The sequence below is a fragment of the Arachis ipaensis genome, chromosome B10 (assembly GCF_000816755.2).
Source record: "Arachis ipaensis cultivar K30076 chromosome B10, Araip1.1, whole genome shotgun sequence".
In the NCBI taxonomy this organism is placed as follows: Eukaryota; Viridiplantae; Streptophyta; class Magnoliopsida; order Fabales; family Fabaceae; genus Arachis; species Arachis ipaensis.
The window spans coordinates 106,945,771-106,968,123 of NC_029794.2; the positions used below are offsets into that span (position 1 = coordinate 106,945,771).

General features: G+C 39.7%; 1 long non-coding RNA gene across 1 annotated transcript; it reads right to left on the reverse strand.

Annotated features, from left to right (window-relative positions):
- On the reverse strand, window positions 1,343-22,132 carry LOC107622168. The gene is made up of 4 exons (XR_001616110.2): window positions 22,034-22,132; window positions 21,647-21,942; window positions 21,421-21,533; window positions 1,343-1,385 (listed from the first exon to the last, which is right to left on the reverse strand). It is a non-coding gene; the product is annotated as an uncharacterized LOC107622168 (long non-coding RNA).

A 22,353-nucleotide genomic window follows, 5' to 3' on the forward strand; every position in this document is an offset into this window, starting at 1 on the left:
AAATTGTGATGTCAATGTTCACATTACTCTCTTACAACTTCGCACAACTAACCAGCAAGTGCACTGGGTCGTCCAAGTAATACCTTACGTGAGTAAGGGTCGATCCCACGGAGATTGTTGGCTTGAAGCAAGCTATGGTTATCTTGTAACTCTTAGTCAGGATATAATATCAATAATAATTTTTAGTTTGAATTGTAAAAAGTAAAAGGCAGAACACAAATTATACTTGTATGCAGTAATGGAGAATATGTTGGAGTTTTGGAGATGCTTTGTCTTCTGAATTTCTGCTTTCCTCTATCTTCTTGTTCATGCACGCACGTCCTTCTATGGCAAGCTGTGTGTTGGTGGATCACCATTGTCAATGGCTACCATCCTTCCTTTCAGTGAAAAGGGTCCAGGTGCGCTGTCACCGCACGGCTAATCATCTGCAGGTTCTCAATCGTACCGGAATAGGATTTACTATCCTTTTGCGTCTGTCACTACGCCCAGCACTCGCGAGTTTGAAGCTCGTCACAGTCATTCAATCCCTGGATCCTACTCGGAATACCACAGACAAGGTTTAGACTTTCCGGATTCTCTTGAATGCTGCCCTCAATCTAGCTTATACCACGAAGATTCTGATTAAGAGATCCAAGAGATATTCATTCATTCTAGGGTGGAAAGGAAGTGGTTGTCAGGCACGCGTTCGTGGGGGAATGATAATGATTGTCACGTTCATCACATTCATGTTGAAGTGCGAATGGATATCTTAGATAGGAACACGCATGTTTGAATGGAAAACAGAAATACTTGCATTAATTCATCGAGACACAACAGAGCTCCTCACCCCTAACAATAGAGTTTAGAGACTCATGTCGTCAAAGAGTACAAAGTTCAGATCTAGAATATCATGAGATACAAAATAAATCTCTAAAAGTTGTTTAAATACTAAACTAGTAACCTAGGTTTACAGAAAATGAGTAAACTATGATAGATAGTGCAGAAATCCACTTCTGGGGCCCACTTGGTGTGTGCTGGGGCTGAGACTAAAGCTTCTCACGTGTCTGGGCTGTTTTGGGCGTTCAACGCCAGGCTGTAACCTGTTTCTGGCGTTGAACTCCAACTTGTAACGTGTTTCTGGCGCTGGACACCAGACTGCAACATGGAACTGGCGTTGAACGCCAGTTTACGTCGTATATCCTTGAGCAAAGTATGGACTATTATATATTGCTGAAAAGCCCTGGATGTCTACTTTCCAACGCAATTGGAAGCGCGTCAATTGGACTCCTGTAGCTCCAGAAATTCCATTCCGAGTGCAGAGAGGTCAGGATCCAACAGCATCAGCAGTCCTTTTTCAGCCTGAATCAGATTTTTGCTCAGCTCCCTCAATTTCAGCCAGAAAATACCTGAAATTACAGAAAAACACACAAACTCATAGTAAAGTCCAGAAATATGAATTTTGCCTAGAAAATAATGAAAATAAACTAAAAACTAACTAAAACATACTAAAAACTATATGAAATTAACCCCAAAAAGCGTATAAAATATCCGCTCATCAAGAACCCAGCAATGGAAGAGGTGAATTACATGGGAGAACCCTATGGAAACACCTATAATCCTACATGGAGAAATCATCCAAATCTCTCATGGAAGGACCAACAGAGGCCTCAACAAGGCTTCAACAACAGTAATGGTAGAAGAAATAGGTTTAGCAACAGCAAGTCTTTTCCATCATCTTCTCAGCAACAGACAGAAAATTCTAAGCAGAGCCACTCTGACTTAGAAACTGTAGTCTCTGATCTATCTAAGACCACTCAAAGTTTCATGACTGAAACAAGGTCCTCTATTAGAAATTTGGAGGCACAAGTGGGTCAGCTGAGTAAGAAAATTACTGAACTCCCTCCTAGTACTCTCCTAAGCAATACAAAAGAGAACCCAAAGAGAGAATGCAAGGCCATAAACACGTCCCACATGGCCGAATGCATAGAGGAGGGAAAGGCAGTGATTTCCACTGAGGAAGACCTCAATGGACGTCCACTGGCCTCCAAGGAGTTCCCTAATGAGGAACCATGGGAATCTAAGGCTCATACAGAGACCATAAAGATTCCATTGAATTTACTTCTGCCATTCATACGCTCTGATGAGTATTCCTCCTTTGAAGAGGATGAAGATGTTACTAAAGAGTAAGTTGCCAAGTACCTTGGAACAATCATGAAGCTAAATGCCAAGTTATTTGGTAATGAGACTTGGGAGGATGAACCTCCCTTACTCACCAAAGAACTGGATGACTTGACTAGGCAGAGATTACCTCAGAAGAGACAGGATCCTGGAAAGTTCTCAATACCTTGTACCATAGGCACCATGACCTTTGAGAAGGCTCTGTGTGACCTGGGGTCAAATATAAACCTCATGCCTCTCTCTGTAATGGAGAAGCTAGGGATCCTTGAGGTACAAGCTACAAGAATCTCACTAGAGATGGCATACAATTCAAGGAAACAGGCTTATGAACTTGTAGAGGATGTCTTGGTAAAGGTTGAAGGCCACTACATCCTTGCTGATTTCATAATCCCAGACACTGGAAAGTGTATGGATGAATCCATCATCCTTGGCAGACCCTTCCTAGCCACAGCAAAAGCTGTGATTGATGTTGACAGAGGAGAGCTGGTCATTCAAGTGAATGAGTCCTGCCATGTGTTTAAGGCTCAAGGATCTCCTTCTGCACACATGGAGAAGAAGCATACAAAGCTTCTCTCAATGCAGAGTCAAATAGAGCCTCCCACATTCAAACTCTAAGTTTGGTGTTGGGAGGCCATCATCATGCTCTGAGTATATGTGAGGCTCCATGAGAGCCCACTATCAAGCTATTGACATTAAAGAAGTGCTTGTTGGAAGGCAACCCAATTTTATTTAATCATATCTATTTATTTTCCATTGTTATTTTATGTTTTCTGTAGGTTGATGATCATGTGAAGCCACAAAAACAACTGAAAAAGCAAAAACAGAATGAAAAACAGTATTAAAAATAGCACACCCTGGAGGAGAAGCTTACTAGGGTTTAAACGCCAGTAAGGGTAGCAGAATGGGCGTTAAACGCCCAGTCTGGCACCATTCTGGGCGTTTAATGCCAGAAAGGGGCACAAAACTGGCGTTTAATGCCAGAAAGGGGCACAGAACTAGCGTTTAACGCCAGAAATGGGCACAGAGCTGGCGTTTAAATGCCAAAAAGGGGAGAAAAGCTGGCGTTAAACACCAGAAATGGGCAGCAACCTGGTGTTTAACGCCAGGATTGGCAATCAAGGGGGCATTTACATGCCAACATGGTGCAGGGATGAGAAATCCTTGACACCTCAAGATCTGTGGACCCCACAGGATCCCCACCTACTTCATCTCTCTCTCTTCTTTACACCTTCCCATAACACCCTTCCCCAAATACCCTTCACCAATCACCTCAATACCTCTTCCCCAAAAACCCCTCACCTATCAAAACCTACCCTCTTCTCCATAATCTCTTTACCAATCCACATCTACCATAGATCCCCACCTACCTCACCATTCAAATTCAAACCACTTTCCCTCTCAAACCCACCCATACATAGCCGAACCCTACCCCTCTCTCCACTCCTATATAACCCATCTTCACTCCTTCATTTTCACACAACATGAACACTAATTCTCCCCCTTGGCCGAACCACTAAGCCCCCTCCATCTCCTCTATTTCTTCTTATTCTACTCTCTTCTTTCTTCTTTTGCTCGAAGACGAGCAAACCTTCTACGTTTGGTGTGGTAAAAGCTAAAGCTTTTTGTTTTTCCATAACTATTTATGGCACCTAAGGCCGGAGAAACCTCTAGAAAGAGGAAAGGGAAGGCAAAAGCTTCCGCCTCCGAGTCATGGGAGATAGAGAGATTCATCTCAAAGATCCATCAAGACCACTTCTATGAAGTTGTGGCCAAGTCCTATGATGATTCCGCATTTGCCCGGTCAAGCTTATTAATAAGGTGATCCCCGAGGTCCCTTTCAGACTCAAAAAGGGTGAATATCCGGAGATCCGACATGAGATTCGAAGAAGAGGTTGGGAAGTTCTCACCAACCCCATTCAACAAGTCGGAATCTTAATGGTTCAAGAGTTTTATGCTAATGCATGGATCACCAAGAACCATGATCAAAGTGTGAACCCGGACCCAAAGAATTGGCTTATAATGGTCCGGGGGAAATGCTTAGATTTTAGTCCGGAAAATGTAAGGTTAGCATTCAACTTGCCCATGATGTAAGGAGATGCACGCCCCTACACTAGAAGGGTCAACTTTGATCAAAGGTTGGACCAAGTCCTCATAGACATTTGTGAAAAGGGCGCTCAATGGAAGAGAGATTCAAAAGGGAAGCCGGTTCAACTAAGAAGACATGACCTCAAGCCCGTGGCTAGGGGATGGTTGGAGTTCATCCAACGCTCAATCATTCCTACTAGCAACCGGTCTGAAGTTACTATAGACCGGGCAATCATGATCCATAGCATCATGATGGGAGAGGAAGTAGAAGTTCATGAGGTGATATCCCTAGAACTCTACAAGGTGGCGGACAAATCCTCTACTTTGGCAAGGTTAGCCTTCTGATAAACCCATATTTTATGATATATTTTGTGCCTAATTTAAGTGATTTATTCAGTCCTTCACCCACTTATTCATGTTAATTGCATGGTTTTACTTTTCCTTCCTTATTATGTGATGTATGTGAAAAACATGTTTCCTATGCTTTAAAAGTAATTATTTTAATTACCCATTTATTTCCATTCGATGCCGTGATTCGTGTGTTGAGTAGTTTCAGATCCTCTAAGGCAGGAATGACTTAAAGGATGGAAATGAAACATACAAAAATGAAAGGAAAGCACAAAATGGAGTTTTTGAAGAAACTGGCAGTGACGCGATCGCTTGGACGACACGGCCACGTGCCAACGCAAAATAGCAGTGACGCGACTGCGTGATTGACGCGACCGCGCGCCTTAAACAAAACGCATATGACGCGGACGCCTGACTGAAGCGACAGTGTGACAAGGAAAACTCTAATTGATGCGACCGCGTGACCCACGCGGACGCGTGACAGAGGCCACGCACCAGAAATTACAGAAAATGCCCCCAGCGATTTCTGAAGCCCTTTTTGTCCCAAATCCAAGTCCAGAAGGCACAGATCAGAGGTTATGAAGTGGGGGAATGCATCCATTCAAGGGGGAGTCTCCAATTAGTTACTTTTAATGATTTAGATTTAGTTTTGAGGGAGGTTCTCTCCTCTCTCTTTTAGGATTTAGAATTAGGATGTCTTTTGCTTTCAGGATTATCTCTTTTTATCAGGTTCAATAGTCCTTTTTATTTATCTTCTCAATTTAATTTATGAATTCTTCCATGTTACAGATTATTCTTTGAATTAATGTTATTTGAGGTATTTCAGTTTATTATTGCTCTCTTTTATTTATGTTACTGTTGCTTCCAATCTGAAGACATTTTTATTCCAGTAGATTTACTTTTCCCCTTTGGTCTTGGTTAAGAAATCAGTAACTCAGGAGTTATCAAACTCAACATGATTGATAATTGCTATCAAACTTCAATAATCCCAATATTTCCTTAGGGATTAACTAGGATTTGAAGATCAAAACAATTAGTCACTTGACTTTTCTTTACTTTCAGTAAAGGCTGACTAAGTGGAATTAAGATTCTATCTTCATCATCATTGATAAGGATAATTAGGATAGGACTTCTAATTTCTCATTCCTTGCCAAAAGTTTATTTTACAGTTATTCATTTATTTTACTGTCTTTTACTTATTTTAATTGCAATTTAAATTACTTGTTCCTCATCTTCAAAACCCCGATTTACAATCTCCATAACCAATAATAAGAACATACTTCCCTGCAGTTCCTTGAGAAGACGACCCGAGGTTTGAATACTTCGGTTATCAATTTATTTAGGGGTTTGTTACTTGTGACAACCAAAACGTTTGTAAGAAAGGTTGATTGCTTGGTTTAGTAACTATACTCGCAACGAGAATTTACTATAACTTCTAAACCATCAATCTTCAGTTCTTTTTCAAAATGGCGCCGTTGCCGGGGAACTGCAATTGTGTGCTTTATTATTGGTTATTGTAAATACTTTTCTTTTACTTGTTTATTTGTCTTTATTTTCCCCTTTTATTTTTATTAGCTACTATGAATTCTCACCCCTCTCGCTTTGAGTTTGGTTCTAATATTGTTGAAAGGAGTAAAAGTTATAACAGGAACATGCATCAAGGTCAGAGCAACTAAAGATGGATGGAGCCAAGAGGATCTGATCAACCCTTTAGGCAACAACACCCTCCAAGATATCATGGACAAAGACCATTCTACAATGCATACCAAACAAATAGACATGGTGGACAACCTTGTGGTTACCAACAAGCCCCACCCTGCGCTTATAGGCCATCCTCTCAACATAACTTCGCACCACCACACTCACAAGCTCCTTTTCACCATTCACTACCGTATGATCCTCGTCTACCTAAATTCCAATCCAATTACTCCCAAACGCCACCACTTCCCCATGTACCACGTCCAAATCTATCACCCCAAGAATTAGAGGTTCACCTCAAGAAAACAGTAGATCAACTTTAAACAACCCTTCATCAACTGGAGCAAGCAGTAAGTCTATTATCTTCTAGACGTTCGAACATTCAAGGGCCTCCCAGAGCCCCATGTGGACAATCTAATGAAGAGTGTAGCATGAAGGAGATACTAGAAACTCCAGTGGACAAGACAGAGCATGACTTCGTATTAGAACAAGTAGAGGAAGCTGTCATTATGAAAGAAGAGGAGTTGGTTGAAGACTTAGGAGACGCTGAACTTCCATGGGAATCCGAAGTTGTGGAGAATTCTATTAAGAACGCTACAATTGATGCTAAGGAGGATAGTGCACAACTCCCACAGCAAATCTTTTATGAAGAACTAGACGGAATAATCCAAGAAGCAAGTTTCCTTGATGATGATAATCTCAAGTCAAGTTCTCCTAGTAGTGAACTTGCATCAGCAAGTGAATTCTCTAATCGAAGAATCTTCCCCAAGTGAATACAAAGATGATGCGGAGGTAGATTTCTCTCAACCTCCCGTTTATGACTTACGTGACGAGGAAGACATAGAAGGCTTTGATCAGGACATGGATGCAATTGAGGAAGTCTGCAAGGAAGTGAAGAAATTCACAGAAGAGCACAAGGGAGTAGAACTCACAGAACCACTAGAAACACCTATCCCAAGGCCATTACCACCTAATACAAGCTTCAAATGGGTACAATCCTTAACCTTTAACTTTATTTTCCCACTTGAATATGGTTTGCTTGAAACAGATGGCCAGTTTAGAGCTCTTTGCGGCTTTAAGAGTAAGAGGGAAATGGCTCACACTCAGTGCTGGTGCACAAGGTTCAATAAGGTTCCACGCTTCAATTCGAAGTGCACGGATTGGCATCATGATCAATCGAATGGATCTCGGAAAACTTTTGGTCATCTTGGTGAAAATCTACTTTCTAAACCGCCCGAATGGAAAAATATAGATCAAGATGAAGGCGGATTTAAAAGCAAGGTTTGGGATCCTGGAATCTGTTCTGACATTCGTCACCCCGGGAGCCTGAGAATTTGTTTGAAGCTGCTCAGAAACTTTACATGCCTAGTTTGGGACCCCGGAGGCTGTTGGCATTCCAAGCATTGGTGGAGATTTCTGGATGAATTTAAGCATAAGCCGCCATAACAAGAAGCTCATCCAATGTCCAACTTAAGGACTTTAACTAAAAGTGCTAGGTGGGAGACAACCCACCATGGTATGGTCGTTCCTTTTTCAGTTTTATTTCGTGTTATTTATTTTTATTATCCTTTTCAATTGAACCTGAATATTATTCATTCGCATTGCATACTGCATAATTGCATACCTGCATAAAAAAAAAAGAAGAAAGAGTGCGCGACGCGACCGCATCACTCATGTGATCGCGTTAGTTGTGAAAAACACTCCCCACGCATCCGTGTCATTCACGCGGCCGCGTGATCTGGAGATCGGCATAAATCCCCAACGTCCAGAGAGTTAGGCTGGAATCGTACGGCCATTGTGCATTTCGCACAAAACGACCTACGCGATCGCGCCACCCTCGCATCGCATGGATTGCACAACACCCCAAAGGAGACAGAGAGTTGCGCTGAAACGATGCTGGACTTGTGCGTTTAGCATAATTTCCAGCGACGCGGTCGCATGCCTCATGCGACCGCGTCATTCCCTCTTTTACCCATTCCATGCGATCGGGCCACCCACGCGATCGCGTCAACCCTCATTTCACTAGTTAATTACATATTTTTCTGTTTATCTTCATAATTAGGCTAGTTAGATATGCATGTTGTAGTGGATTCTAGGTTGTTAGGTAGCCTAGGATGTGGTTAGTGGATTTAGGCCTGATTAATTGCGCTGTTCGTGTTTCTTACTTTATTAATTTCACAATTCTGCTGTTGCTGTGATGTTAGTATTGTTCATATGCTGTAATTTCTTGTTTCATGCTGCTCTTTACACTGCTTTTTCATGTTCTTCATAGTCCTCATATGTAATTGCAGCTATCTTTTTAATTCATATGAACTATTCTGATTGCTGATTATTTTCCGGGAACATCCAATTTTAGCCAGAATACTGCCCAATTTTCTGTAAACTGTTTTCTTTCCATTTATGTCTTGGTTTTGGCACTTTAAACTCTGCTTTACTCTGCTTTTACCAAATCAATTCATGAATGCCAGGGCATGCTTTCTTATTCTTTTCAATATCCTGGTTTATAAGATGCTTCCTGGATGATTCAATTCCACTTTTTTGCTATTTCAATATGAATCATCCTTACCTTCCTTGTTTGAATATGAGTTATTTGTTGCTTTAATTTGTGAATTTTCGTTACTTAGGGAATGATCATCATGCCACTTAATCTAATCCACTTTTTACTAATTCACTAATTTTAACTTCCTAAACTCTTTTTCATTCCTAACCAACCTAACTTTCAACATATATCTTCTTGGTTTTTTTCACTCTTCTCTTTCACTTTCTAACCAAGGCATGATGATAATTTTTCCTAATTAACATGAATTCTATTATATTTTGGATTGTGGATTTCTCTTTTCAGTTTTCTAACTCCTATTCAATCCTTAATGCACTTTTACTTAACTCATTTTTCTACTGCTCCTTTGCCATTATGTGCTTATTTTGATTAATTGCCTACCTATTTTCCTGTTTTTATTATATCCTGGTTTTCTGTTTTTCAGGATGTCTAACACCCAAAGAAAGGGAAAAGGAAAGGCAACAACTGGCAAACGGAAAAGAGGTGAATCCTCCATGTCCATCCTGGACATCATGCATGATGACTCCTGGCGGGAGAAACACTTTACCCCGCAGGAGAAGGCTGACCAGCTACTCCCTGCTACTGATCCCTTTAAGTTTGCAAACCGATACTGCGAGCTGAAGTATCCAGTGTTTGCAACCTCCAGGAACCTGTACCTGGAGAGGACTCTGAAGATCCCAGAAGAACTCCAGCAATACACCTCTTATCAGATCAAACAAAGAGGCTGGTTCTTCCTGGAGAGAAACCTGACTGAGGTCAATGCATCTTGGGTAAGGGAATTTTACTACAATTACTTCAAAAATTCCCTAGATGCAGTACACCTAAGAGGGAAGCAGATACTGGTCACTAAAAAGGCCATAGAGGATGTTCTGAAGCTCCTGCCTAAATCCAATCAGCCAGATGGTTATCAACAGGCTGAGGAGGTCATGCGCTTCATGAAGTTTGACTGGGATGCCGTCAAGGCAAGGATAGCTCTTGACCCGACTGTTCCTTGGGTCATGGGTCAGAACACTACCATGCCTAAGGGAATCACGCGGGCTTACTTGAATGATGAGGCTCGGCTATGGCATCAGATCCTCAGCAACTTTATTATGCCGAGTACTCACAAGACAGAGCTACCTGCCGCTATGATCACCCTCCTATGGTGTGTGATGGAGGGTAAGGACCTGTACCTGCCACGCTTCATTCGGTACTACATGGCCAGGGTCCACGTCCGAGGCACTCTCCCCTTTCCATATCTGATTACACAGCTTGGCCGTCGAGCTGACGTGCCTTGGGAGGATGCTGATGAGAAGCCACCTGCTGCAGAATGCAAGAAGATTATCCCTCACAGCAGGAATTTTCTGGCTTTGGGCTACAGACCTCCATTCCTCACTCCTACTAATGAGACAGCCACACCATCTGCCGGCCTCTCTTCCTCTACAGCTACCCCTGCTACCACCACTGCACCTCCACCTGCCTCAGAACCAGTTTATCACTTAGTGCACCGCCTGTTTCGGCAGCTAGACCAGATGGAGCACCGCAACCGGCGGCAATACGAGAGATCTGAGTGTCGCAGCAAGCGACGCTATGAGTACCTGAAGCTGATGATCCGTTCTGGCAGCGACATCCCCTCCGAGCCTGACACCCCATCAGAGCCATCTGAGGAGGAGGCGGATAACCACGAGGCCGAGACCCATCCACAGAGAGAGGCTGCGCAGGCAGGCACAGACTAGGCTGCATCACAGCAGGAGGCCCCGCATCAGATTCAGGCTTCTGACCTAGAGATCCCTATTCAGTCAGCACCTCCTCTGCAGCAGGCAGATCCTCAGACCACCACCACAGAGACTCCAGCTACCCACCCTTCCAGTGATGACACCCCTTCACACCCTGCTTGAGTGAGCATCAGGGACGATGCTTCATTTTAAGTGTGGGGAGGTCACCATCTCTGGCATATTTTTTTGGTGAACCACTACAGACTCTTTTTATTTTATTTTGCTATTTTTCTGTATTTTTCTCTTTTATTTTTATTTTTATTTTTTCAGTACTTATACATTGCTATTTTCATGTATTTTTACTCTATTTTCTGTATTTTGCACCTTAGTTTATATTTTAGCTAGTTAGTTTAGTTGCAATTCTAACTTATTAGTTATAGAAAATGTGGATTAATTAGTATAGTTTACCCTTTTTAGCATAAGATAACTTAGTTTAAATTGAAAAAAAAATAAAAAGGAAGTAAACTAGAGACTTGAACAGAATAAAAACAACCCACACCTTGTATATATGGCATTACATGTTAGTTAGTTAACAACATTTCATCAAGGAGAAACACTAGAACTTTAAAGCCACCTTAAGATTTACATTGAGAATAATGGGAACTCTTAATTTTTACTTGCTTGACATATATAACTGATATATGATTTTTGAGTTAGAGAACACACAGCCTGTGAGTTTTGAGCCTAATTGCATGGTTACACTTAAACCATAATATTTTATTCCTGTGTGTTCTGCCCTTCTTATTTATTCTAGTGTTCTTTACTTTGTTTTAATCTATATGTCCGATTGTAGAATATAGATACATACCAAGAAAGTGATTGAGGCCATTGTTTGATTCTAGCTCACTATTCCCAAATTAGCCTACCTTTTACATCACCCTTGTTAGCCCCCTTGAGCCTTTAAAACCCCTCTTGTTTTATAACCACATTACTAGCCTTAAGCAGAAAAACAAAATAAAAATCCCAAGTTGAATCCTTGGTTAGCTTAAGATAGAAATTGTGTGTTGTGTAAGCAGGGAAACCTATTGGGAACATGGATGATAAAAACAAAGGGTAGAAAGTTAAAAAGAATAAAATAATTCAAAATAAAAATTTTGGGAAGCATGCTCATGTGAAATCAAAATAATTGAATTACCATGTGCATTAAAAAATTTTTTTCAGTATTTGAATAAAGGGGATACACAAGAATTCCCCAAATGCAAAAAGCGATGCACATGGGATAAAAATAAATAAAAATTAAATATGAGCATGTAACATAAAAAGTGGGAAAAATATGGGAAAATAGGTAAAGAAGCTTTGCTTTACAAAATATGTATGTTAGGTGAGATCTTAGACTAATCAATGATTCACTTAATTAGTTCACTTAGCCTTATACATATACCCTTACCTTTACCTTGGCCCCATTACAACCTTAATTAAAGACCTCATGATTTTTGTATGCCTATATTCTATAATTGTTGATTGGTTAGATGAAGAACAAAGTTATAGAAAGTAAGGATAAAAATAAGAATAGAGTGATTAACCCAATAAACACTGAGTGATTAAAGAGTAAACACAAAATCCAGTGAGGGTTCAATAGCTCATCAACATATATCTATGCTTAAATTATTAATTGTCTTGCAAGTTTGTAAAATATTTTTCTTTCCTATCTCAATTGTAAAAGTGCTTTATCATTATCTAAGGTTTGGCTATGTATATATGATTCCTTGAAAATGTGAATTAATTTGACTACATGTAAGTTTTATATACAAGTAAATAAAAATTAGAATTGCATGATTCATTTAGGTAGTTGCATTTAGGATAAATTGCATTGCATGAGATTCCATCACTTCAACCTTACCTTACTCTTTATCTTGGATTTAGCATGAGGACATGCTATTGTTTAAGTGTGGGGAGGTTGATAAACCTATATTTTATGATATATTTTGTGCCTAATTTAAGTGATTTATTCAGTCCTTCACCCACTTATTCATGTTAATTGCATGGTTTTACTTTCCCTTCCTTATTATGTGATGTTTGTGAAAAACATGTTTCCTATGCTTTAAAAGTAATTATTTTAATTACCCTTTTATTTCTATTCGATGTCGTGATTCGTGTGTTGAGTAGTTTCAGATCCTCTAAGGCAGGAATGACTTAAAGGATGGAAAGGAAACATACAAAAGTAGAAGGAAAGCACAAAATGGAGTTTTTGAAGAAACTGGCAGTGACGCGATCGCTTGGACGACGCGGCCGCATGCCAACGCGAAATAGCAGTGACGCGACTGCGTGATTGACGTGACCGCGCGCCTTAAGCGAAACGCATATGACGTGGACGCCTGACTGAAGCGACCGCGTGACAAGGAAAACTCTAATTGATGCGACCGCGTGACCCACGCGGATGCGTGACAGAGGCCACGCACCAGAAATTACAGAAAACGTCCCCAGCGATTTCTGAAGCCCTTTTTGGCCCAAATCCAAGTCCAGAAAGCACAGATCAGAGGTTATGAAGTGGGAGAATGCATCCATTCAAGGGAGAGTCTCCAATTAGTTACTTTTCATGATTTAGATTTAGTTTTGAGGGAGGTTCTCTCCTCTCTCTTTTAGGATTTAGAATTAGGATGTCTTTTGCTTTCAGGATTATCTCTTTTTATCAGGTTCAATAGTCCTTTTTATTTATCTTCTCAATTTAATTTATGAATTCTTCTATTTTACAGATTATTCTTTGAATTAATGTTATTTGAGGTATTTCAGTTTATTATTGCTCTCTTTTATTTATGTTACTGTTGCTTCCAATCTGAAGACATTTTTATTCCAGTAGATTTACTTTTCCCCTTTGGTCTTGGTTAAGAAATCAGTAACTCAGGAGTTATCAAACTCAACATGATTGATAATTGTTATCAAACTTCAATAATCCCAATATTTCCTTAGGGATTAACTAGGATTTGAAGATCAAAACAATTAGTCACTTGAATTTTCTTTACTTTAAGTAAAGGCTGACTAAGTGGAATTAAGATTCAATCTTCATCATCATTGATAAGGATAACTAGGATAGGACTTCTAATTTCTCATACCTTGCCAAAAGTTTATTTTATAATTATTCATTTATTTTACAGTCTTTTACTTATTTTAATTGCAATTTAAATTACTTGTTCCTCATCTTCAAAACCCCGATTTACAATCTCCATAACCAATAATAAGAACATACTTCCCTGCAGTTCCTTGAGAAGATGACCCGAGGTTTAAATACTTCGGTTATCAATTTTTAAGGGGTTTGTTACTTGTGACAACCAAAACGTTTGTACGAAGGGGTTTCTGTTGTTTTAGAAACTATAACTACAACGCGACTGTTTTTATAAAATTCTTTACTGGCAAAAATCCTAACGTCACCTTCCCTCATCTCATTTGTCACCTCTGCAATTCAGCTGGAATTGACATAGAGGAAGACATCCTCATTGATGAGGACAAGCCCATCACTAAGAAAAGGATGGAGCAAACAAGAGAGCCCACTCATGGACAAGAGCATGAGGAAATTCCTCATCATGAAATCCTTGAGATGCCTCAATGGATGCATTTTTCTCCACAAAATTATTGGGAGCAAATCAACACATCCCTAGGAGAATTAAGTTCCAACATGGGACAACTAAGGGTGGAGCACCAAGAGCATTCCATCCTCCTCCATGAAATTAGAGAAGACCAAAGAGTCATGAGGGAGGAGCAACAAAGGCAAGGAAGAGACATTGAGGAGCTCAAGGACTCCATAAGATCTTCAAGAGGAAGAACAAGCCGCCATCACTAAGGTGGACCTGTTCTTTAATTTCCTTGTTCATATTTTTCTATTTTTCAAAAATTATTCTTTATGTTTTATTTATGTTTGTGTCTTATTACATGATCACTAGTGTCTAAGTGTCTATGCCTTGAGGCTATGAATGTCCTATGAATCCATCACCTTTCTTAAATAAAAAGTGTTTTTTAATTGCAAAAAGAAAAAGAAGTACATGAATTTCGAATTTTAAAATAGATTAATTATTTTGATGTGGTGGAAATACTTTTTGTTTTTCTGAATGAATGCTTGAACAGTTCATATTTTTTAATTTGTTGTTTATGAATGTCAAAATTGTTGGCTCTTGAAAGAATAATAAAAAAGGAGAAATGTTATTGATGATATGAAAAATCACAAAATTGATTCTTGAAGCAAGAAAAAGCAGTGAATAGACAAAGCTTGCGGAAAAAAAAAGAGAAGAAAAAAATGGCGAAAAAAAAGGGAGAGAAAAAAGAGAAAGAAAAAGCAAGTAGAAAAAGCCAATAGCCCTTTAAACCAAAAGGCAAGGGTAAAATAAAAAGGATCTAAGGCTTTGAGCATCAGTGGATAGGAGGGCCCACAGGAATAAAATCCTGGCCTAAGCGGCTAAACCAAGCTGTCCCTAACCATGTGCTTGTGGCGTGAAGGTGTCAAGTGAAAAGCTTGAGACTGAGCGGTTAAAGTCGTGGTCCAAAATAATAAGAGTGTGTTTAAGAGCTCTGGACATCTCTAATTGGGGACTCTAGCAAAGCTGAGTCATAATCTGAAAAGGTTCACCCAATTATGTGTCTGTGACATTTATGTATCCGGTAGTAATACTGGAAAACAAAGTGCTTAGGGCCACGGCCAAGACTCATAAAGTAGCTGTGTTCAAGAATCAACATACTGAACTAGGAGAATCAATAACACTATCTAAATTCTGAGTTCCTATAGATGCCAATCATTCTAAACTTCAAAGGATAAAGTGAGATGCCAAAACTGTTCAGAAGCAAAAAGCTAATAGCCCCGCTCATCTAATTAAGACTGATCTTCATAGATGTTTTTGGAATTCATTGTATATTTTCTTCTTTTTATCCTATTTGATTTTCAGTTGCTTGGGGACAAGCAACAATTTAAGTTTGGTGTTGTGATGAGCGGATAATTTATACGCTTTTTGGCATTGTTTTTAGGTATTTTTAGTATGTTTTAGTTAGTTTTTATTATATTTTTATTAGTATTTAAATAAAAATCACATTTCTGGACTTTACTATGAGTTTGTGTGTTTTTCTGTAATTTCAGGCATTTTCTGGCTGAAATTGAGGAACCTGAGCAAAAATCTGATTCAGAGGCTGAAAAAGGACTGCAGATGCTGTTGGATTCTGACCTCCCTGCACTCGAAGTAGATTTTCTGGAGCTACAGAAGCCCAATTGGCGCGTTCGCAATTGCGTTGGAAAGTAGACATCATGGGCTTTCCAGCAATATATAATAGTCCATACTTTACCCGAGATTTGATGGCCCAAACCAGCGTTCTAAGTCAGCATAAAAATTCTGGCGTCAAAACGCCAGAACTGGCATAAAAGCTGGAGTTAAACGCCCAAACTGGCACAAAAGCTGGCGTTTAACTCCAAGAAAAGTCTCTACATGTGAAAGCTTCAATGCTCAGCCCAAGCACACACCAAGTGGGCCCAGAAGAAGATTTCTGCATTAATTACTTATTTATGTAACCCTAGGCTACTAGTTTTCTATAAATAGGACCTTTTGCTATTGTATTTTCATCTTGGAATCTGGAAATACGTTTCATCTTTGGAACTTATATGTTCACGTTTAAGGCTGGCTTGACGGCCATGCGTAGACCTTTTGTTCTTATGTATTTTCAACGGTGGAGTTTCTACACCCCACAGATTAAGGTGTGGAGCTCTGCTGTTCTTCATGAATTAATACAAAGTACTACTGTTTTCTATTCAATTCACGCCTACTTCTTCTCTAAGATATACACTCGTTCTTCAACTTGATGAATGTGATGATCCATGACACTCATCACTATTCTCACCTATGAACGCGTGCCTGACAACCACTTCTGTTCTACATGCAAACAAGCTTGAATGTGTATCTCTTGGGTTTCTAATCTAAGATTAAAACCTTTGTGGTATAGGCTAGAATTATTGGCAGCGGAAATGAGTATGAATGATTGGATGAAGACAATAGGAAAGCAGAAGTTCAGGAGGAACAAAGCATCTTCATACGCTTATCTGAAATTCTCACCAATGAATTACATAAGTATCTCTATCTTATTTTATATTTTGTTCACCTTTTAATTATCAATTCTCCATAACCATTTGAATCCGCCTGACTGAGATTTACAAGATGACCATAGCTTGCTTCAAGCTGATAATCTCCGTGGGATCGACCCTTACTCATGTAACGTTTATTACTTGGACGACCCAGTACACTTGCTGGTTAGTTGTGCGGAGTTGTGACAAAGAGTTGAGATTACAATTGTGCGTACCAAGTTGTTGGCGCCATTGATGATCACAATTTCATGCACCACTAACCAAAGATTCAAATCGGGTAATTAATTATTTTTCTGCTTAAGGCTAGTGATGTGCTAATATAAAGAACAAATGGGGATTAAAAAAGGCTCAAAGTGGCAAATAAAGGTAAATGAAATGGTGGGCTATTTGGGATAAGTGAGCTAATAACAAATGATGGCCTCAATCATATGTATGCATGAATATACACTAAACAATGGACATATAGAATGGAACAAACTATAGATTACAATCATAGAGAAGAAAACACACAAGAATAAAAAACATGGTTAGATAATGTAACCACATAATTAAGCTCAAAATCTCACAGGTTGTGTGTTCTTAGTTATAAACCATGTTCCAAATTACAATCTTCAAACAAGTCTAACAAAAAAGTTGTAATTTAAATTAGTGAAATGCTATAAAAAGGGTCTTGAAAAAGAACTTATCACTCCAACCAAGTAGTAGTAGAAGAACATGCACAAAATCAAACAAACATGCAATCAAACATGCAAATGCAACAACTAATTTAACAAGAAAAATTAAGCATTGGTGTTGAAAAAGGAAGTAATTAACCCACGGAGATCGGTATCGACCTCCCCATACTTAAAGATTGCACCGTCCTCGGTACATGCTAAGATGTGCAAGTGGATGGACTGCTACAACTGATGCTTTTCTCTAGAAATTATGCAGATGGACTTGTCTGTTGTCCCATTAAGAAGCTTTTCCTTTCCCTTCTCGGTGGCCATCCTGAAAGAAGAGGAAAAAGAAGGAAAGTAACCCAGAAATAAAGATAAGAAAACAAATAAAGTATGGGTGGGTTAATGCCAAATAATGAGGGTCTAGATTACATGGTAGCTACAACATGCAAGTGAGAAAACAGCAGAAGCAAATGACATATCAATAGTGCAAAAATTGCAACAATGGGAGAAGAGAGAGTGGGTCATGAAAGACAATATAAGTTCATATCAATGCAAAAGGAATACAAGTGTCATAGAAGATGAGCATTGACTTAAATAATATCACCCAGTCAGAATAAAACAAGTCACGAAGCACTAGAATAATGCGAGAGATATTCAACAGTTGAGCAAGAAAATTTAACACCAAAGAAAGAGTACAAAATTTAGAAAAAAAATAAAAACATGCACAAAATTAAAATGCAATGAGTGAAAGTATGCAAAGGCAATAAGAAAAAAAAGAATGAAAGAGAATAAGGATGAGAAGTTAAAGAAATGAAGAAGAAGAAAGTAAGAAAGGAGGAAGAAAGAAGGAGAAAGGAGAGAAGAAAGAAGTAAGAATTGAAAAACAGGGTGTGACACGTGAAAACTGAAATGGCCAGGCGACGCGTAAGCGTCGCCCACGTGTACGCGTGACTACTCGCGCGATACCAGTGCCATGGCAGCACAACTCTCTGTTGAAGCACCCTTTTACACTGATTGACAAGCCCACGCATACGCATCACTGACGCTTACGCGTGGGTGGTAAAAATCACAGGGGACGCGCACACGTAAGGTACGTACGCGTGGGGTTGCTTGTGGGAAAGGCACCCCTCCTGCATAGCTCCCGCGCAACTCTCTATTCATTTTCTCTTTGTTGCACAGTCACAGACGACGCGTGCGCGTCACATGCGCCTCTTCTTTTTTTTTTTTTATGCAGAATGCAGGTAATTATGCAGAACTGGAAATTAAAACTGACAGAAATAAATTAAAACTAATAAAAGGAAAGATCATACCATGGTGGGTTGTCTCCCACCTAGCACTTTTAGTTATTGTCCTTAAGTTGGACATTTGGTGAGCCCCTTGTCATGGTGGCTTGTGCTTGAACTCATCCAGGAATTCCCACCAATGTTTGCAATTCCAATAGCCTCCGGGACCCTAAGCTAGGCTCATAAAGCCTTCAAGAAAATTAAAGCAAGTGACAAGGCCCCAAGAGTGTTGATTGCTAGAATGAATTCCGGGGTCCCAAACCTTGCTTTTGCACCCGTCTTCGTATTGATCATCATTGTTCTACTTGGGTGGTGAGCAATCGGGATTTTCACTGAGACATCCAAACAACCTCCTAGACCCATTCAATTGAGACTTTTACCAACCCTTGCACTTAGACCTTAAACATCCAACCATAACGAACCTAGGATTGTATTGCCAACCATTAACCATCCACTTTTTGCTCTTAAAACCACAAAGATCTCTAAGTTGTCCATCCGTCTTAAGCAGACCATATTCAAGTGGGAAGGTAAAGTTCAAGGATAAGGAGTTGACCCACTTTAATGTTGTGTTGGATGGCAATGGCTTGGGGAGAGGTATTTTCAGTGGTCTTGCAAGCTCCACTCCCTTGTGCTCTTCCTTGATGATCTCCACCTCTTGACAAGCTTCTTCAATATTAACCTCGTCTTCAAGTTCAATGGGAGAGGATTCAATGGTGGATAGAAATTCATTGATTATTGAATCCATCTCTTGATCAACCTCCTCCAAATCTTCAACCATGACATGCCTTAGAGGTTGTACACCCTCCTCAACATCAAATTCAAACGTCTTAGACGGGGGCTCTATGACTTGAGTTTCCCATGGAGGTTCCGCATCTCCTAAGTCCTCAACCACTTCCTCTTCTTCAATAATTTCGGCATTCTCCACTTGCTCTAGTAAAAAATCCAGCTCCTCCTTGATGACTTCCACCTCTTGACAACTTTCTTCAAGGGTCTCTCCTACCTCCACCTTTTGGGCCTCCTCTTGCTTCTCTTGAAGTATGTATGCGTGAACCTGATCCATTAGTCCCTAAGACGGTCCCTTCTCTCTTGTTCCATGTCAATAGCGTAATTGAGATCATGTTGCTCTTGGATTAATGGACATGGGTGAAAAGTAAGTGCAGTAGAGCTTGAGGGTTGAGTATTGGGGGCAAAAGATGGATCCACATCGGATATAAGAGCTTGGAGAGTAGAGGTGAGACTGATGAGAGTAGAGGTAAATGTGGTTTGAAGCTTGTAACACCCTAACTACCAAAGCTCACGCTTCCGGCTACGCGACTCTGATAGCTCGGACATTACGACGACACTTATACTAATTAATACTAAAATATGAGCCTGTTTAAAATTTAACCATAATAACCTTCTTATGCCTCTTTTCAAAAACACAATTTTCAATAAACGTAAAGTCAAAAATCTTTACTGAAAGAGGAACCATTCAATTCTCAAAACTCAAAAGCCCTTTCAAAAAGGTTTATTTATACTGAACCAAAATAGCCTTTCATATTCTTCCAAACTGGAAACACGAACAAAACCAACCATCGGTCCACCTCATTTCAACCACGGTCCTAGGCCCAAACAATCCAACCATCAACCAATCACCACAATCCAACAGAGTCCCAGTAGCAAACACAAATAGGAAGATGCAAGCACAAACAAACAGTTATTGCAAGTAGAACAATTAGCAATTAATCACATAGGTATTTTATAACAAAAGTTTCTCGGCAGAGTCTCAAGTCTTTAGGGAAGGTCAACTTATATCAATTCCTTAAAATTCATTGAAACTCTTAAAATCATAGATTCTTGGTTCAAGTAAATAAAACTGAATTTATTATGAAACCGACCATACAAAATCTCAAGTTCCAACCCGGTCCAAATATCAACTCATTTGAAATGGAACCGGTTCATTTGAATCAAACCACTTCAGGTTTCTTTTTGGAACCCATTTTTCTAACTCTTCCAAAATGCCTCAAACTTGATTACTCAATCAAAAGTCTAGATTCCTTTAAAAACACTAAAAGCTCCTTTTTATATTGAAATCAATATTAGAGCATCATTCTTTCCTTCAGTGATTCAAACGGTAAAAATAGTTCCTTTCTAAATAAGCCGAACTCAACGCATAAAGTTCATTAAATAAATTAAGCTTGAAAACATAAATATTCTCTTAATAAATCAAATAATACAATTTCTCAAATCCAACCTTTTCTAAATAACTTTTCAAACAAGACTAGGATTTTGTAGAAATTTCGGCAGCACCTCCCTTAAAACTTGGACTTTTGCCACCCGGTTCGGGTCCCAACTAAACCGTTTCTCATTCCTTTTCAATATCCCAAAACCAGAAATCAATTCAACAGCAAGCTAAATCCAACAGTCACCTCAGTGGCATATCTCAAGGAAACTATTTCAGAAATCAACTCAATATCAACCAATTTAACTCATTTCCAAAGCTTTAAAGAATTGGTTCAGCAACAAATCATTTATCAAAACCAAATCAGTGAAAGCAAACCAGGCTGAATTTCAAAGAGTATTCTATCTTTCACATCATCAAACAATTGACTCAATTCAAACCAATCCTCAACGGATCAAACTCATATTTCAAATCTTTAAAGAATCAACTTTAAAACATTACATTTCACAAAGCCGCACAACAATTCAGCCAAACCAACATCCATAATCATTCGAGTCAGTGAAATAATACATAAGGCAGATACAATCACCAAATACACAATATCTCACACCAGTATCCATATGTAATAATTCCAATACACAAAACATAGTTTTTGGAAAGCGCCCCTACCTCAAAACGCAATTCCATAACCCAAACACATCACAGGAACCTCCTCTCTTAAACCGAGATCACCAACAACGCAACCTTGGCTCCAAGCCACTCCCGCGGTAACCACAGCAACACTAATCGCGACACATAACAATAGAAACTCAGTCTCATAGCAATTGATGCCGCAAAGCCTTAGTGTATGAAGCCAGAATAGTAACTAGAGAGCTTTCAAATCGAAAACGCTTACCGAATGAAGAAGGAACAGCTGAACCGGAATAGTGGCGGTCTCTGAACCGGTTCAACGGTAGCCAGGCAGCCACCTCAAGCGGCAGCGACGACAATTTCCGATCGCGCCAATTGAAACCAACACGCAGTGACTACGGTATTCTCGGAATTCAAAAGGACAGAAACCTCAAATAAAAACCCTTACTGGAAGAGTGTTCTTCGGCGGCAGAGTCTCGGCCGCAGAGCCCATGGTTCAGCAGCAGCAATACTCTCCTAGTGGCCCCATTGCGCAGCAACTCCAAATCGACAGCAATAGCTCTAGCGGACAGAACGGCACCAAGGATAACCATTAAACGGTGGCAAAATAAAGCAGAACGGAGCAAGAGCAGCAGCTGTTGCAGGTTCTTACCAGGCACAATGGCGCTAGTCCTAGCCTCATCCTCTTTTTGTAGCGAGCTCCAACGCGGCTCCAGAAGTTCTAACAGGGCACGGCGGCGGCGCTTTCCTTTCGACGTGGCTTGACGGCGACAAGAATGGTGACGGTCGAAGTGCAACAGCAACGGAGAAATAATCCAATAATTATAAAATTGGATAATAATCATAACTTATCTCAAATTCAATAAATCAAAACTTGCTTTAATTTTCTTTAATAGAGAAATTTCCGAATTTAAAGCTACAGAAACACTGAATTTGAAATTAGCTAATGATAGCCCTTTTTCCAAAGGTTTT